At 33.5% G+C, this 2,278-nt stretch overlaps 1 non-coding gene across 1 annotated transcript; it reads right to left on the bottom strand.

The window, feature by feature from the left end:
- Positions 1-940: 940 nt before the first annotated feature.
- LOC122320637 lies at positions 941-1,120 on the bottom strand. Its single transcript, XR_006245753.1, has one exon. It is a non-coding gene; the product is annotated as a 5.8S ribosomal RNA (ribosomal RNA).
- Between the last annotated feature and the right edge of the window lie 1,158 nt (positions 1,121-2,278).

The following is a 2,278-nucleotide window of genomic DNA, read 5'->3' as shown; positions in this document are numbered from 1 at the left end:
TCATCTAGTAATCATTAACGTTATACGGGCCTGGCACCCTCTATGGATAAATGGCCTCATTTAAGAAGGACTTAAATCGTTAATTTCTCATACTAGAATATTGACGCTCCATACACTGCATCTCACTTTTGCCATATAGACAAAGTGACTTAGTGCTGAACTGATTTCTTTTCGCTCGCCGCTACTAAGAAAATCCTAGTTAGTTTCTTTTCCTCCCCTAATTAATATGCTTAAATTCAGGGGGTAGTCCCATATGAGTTGAGGTTGTATATAACATTTTTTTTTTCAATATATTCTTTACATTTAAATAATGGAGAAACATTTAATGAATTCGTATAAAAATTTTTTTCATTTATTAGTTTTAATTTAGTTATGAGTTTTAAACGAATTTAACGAAGAGCAATAACATTTACAAAAGATTTCAATTTTACTAAATCATTAATAAGAGACAATTCTAGATGAAAAATATTTCAAACATTTTTTATGCTAGACGTTCCTCAGTATTATATGATTGATTGTATGATTCCATACATATTTTAATATTATGAATAAAAATAATAATTATATTTAATTAATATTTTTATCCAATAATATACCATATGCTTAGAAATTTGATTACCAAATTTCTAAACAACTTAATTAGCATAGTCTTACAACCAGTGGCGTAACTATACCCTCTGGGGCCCGTGGCAAATTTTTTTGATGGGGCCCTGTCATTTTAATAAACCTTTAAAGTAGTTATCGGACACTGTATACATTTATATAGATACAGAACTTAAAATATTGATATTTATATTATCAATTCAAATAAAATACACAGGTTCTTACAACACATAGAACAAAAAAACTGAGCTAGCAGCCTCTTGAGCCGGGGCCCTCTTGGGTCGGGGGCCCGTGGCATTTGGCCACCTCTGCCACCCTATAGTTACGCCACTGCTTACAACCCTCAACCATATGTAGTCCAAGCAGCACTAAAAAATTAATTAAAGTACCATAACAGCATGGACTGCGATATGCGTTCAAAATGTCGATGTTCATGTGTCCTGCAGTTCACACGATGACGCACAGTTTGCTGCGTTCTTCATCGAACCATGAGCCGAGTGATCCACCGCTTAGAAATTTTATATTTATTATTTCAATTTGTCAAATATGAATTTATTGAAAGAAATTAAAAATACACCATTTTACTGGCATATATCAATTCCTTCAATAAATCTTTTTTTTATACCTAAAACGAAATGCTGCGAAATGTCTTAGTTTTATATAAACAATATTATACCATTTATTACTTGGATAATTTACAATTTCATATAATTTAATCTGATATAATATTGCGTTTTTTATATAAAACATTAACCTGAAGTAAACCAGGTACAACATTTAACATTTTAGGTTGTTGCATTAGCCAATGTATGCCCATAACTATGATGAACAATACATATTCGCAACGCGTGTATATTATGGTCCATATACACGCAAGTTTCATATTATAATATATAAACATAAATTTGTGAATATATTATAATACAATTTAATTTGCTTGATTATTATTCTTGTTTGCTTGATTTTATTTATAAAAAATTTAATCCAAATTTTCATTGAACTTCTTTTTTATAAAATATATAATTGTTTGGCAATTTTATCTTGTTATATTATAAAAATATATTTTTTAATTAAAACAAGTTATTGTTGTTTACGGTAAAGATATTATATACAATAATGATCCTTCCGCAGGTTCACCTACGGAAACCTTGTTACGACTTTTACTTCCTCTAAATAATCAAGTTCGGTCAACTTTTGCGAAACAACCGTAACACGCAAGGCGTCACAGTGATCACGTCCGGAGACCTCACTAAATAATTCAATCGGTAGTAGCGACGGGCGGTGTGTACAAAGGGCAGGGACGTAATCAATGCGAGTTAATGACTCACACTTACTGGGAATTCGAAGTTCATGTGAACAGTTTCAGTTCACAATCCCAAGCATGAAAGTGGTTCAGCGGTTTTCCCGGACCTCTCGGTCTAGGAAATACACGTTGATACTTTCATTGTAGCGCGCGAGTTACGAGCTCCGCTCTACTAACACCCCCACCTAAGCCCCCAAGAGCGGGACAATAACAAATAAAATTAAACAATGTCGTTGACCAGCAGTTGCCGAGCTAAGAGCCAGAATGCTGACAGATCATTTTCTCTGATGGGTATGAGACCAGCTACATTCCCGGAGTTGTCGCAACATCCGTCGCAGCCAAAATGCTGACCACGACATGTGTGTTCCTATA

The sequence above is a fragment of the Drosophila ficusphila genome, unplaced genomic scaffold (genome assembly GCF_018152265.1).
Source record: "Drosophila ficusphila isolate 14025-0441.05 unplaced genomic scaffold, ASM1815226v1 contig_668, whole genome shotgun sequence".
NCBI classification, from domain to species: Eukaryota; Metazoa; Arthropoda; class Insecta; order Diptera; family Drosophilidae; genus Drosophila; species Drosophila ficusphila.
This window is presented reverse-complemented; position numbering and strand designations above follow the sequence as displayed.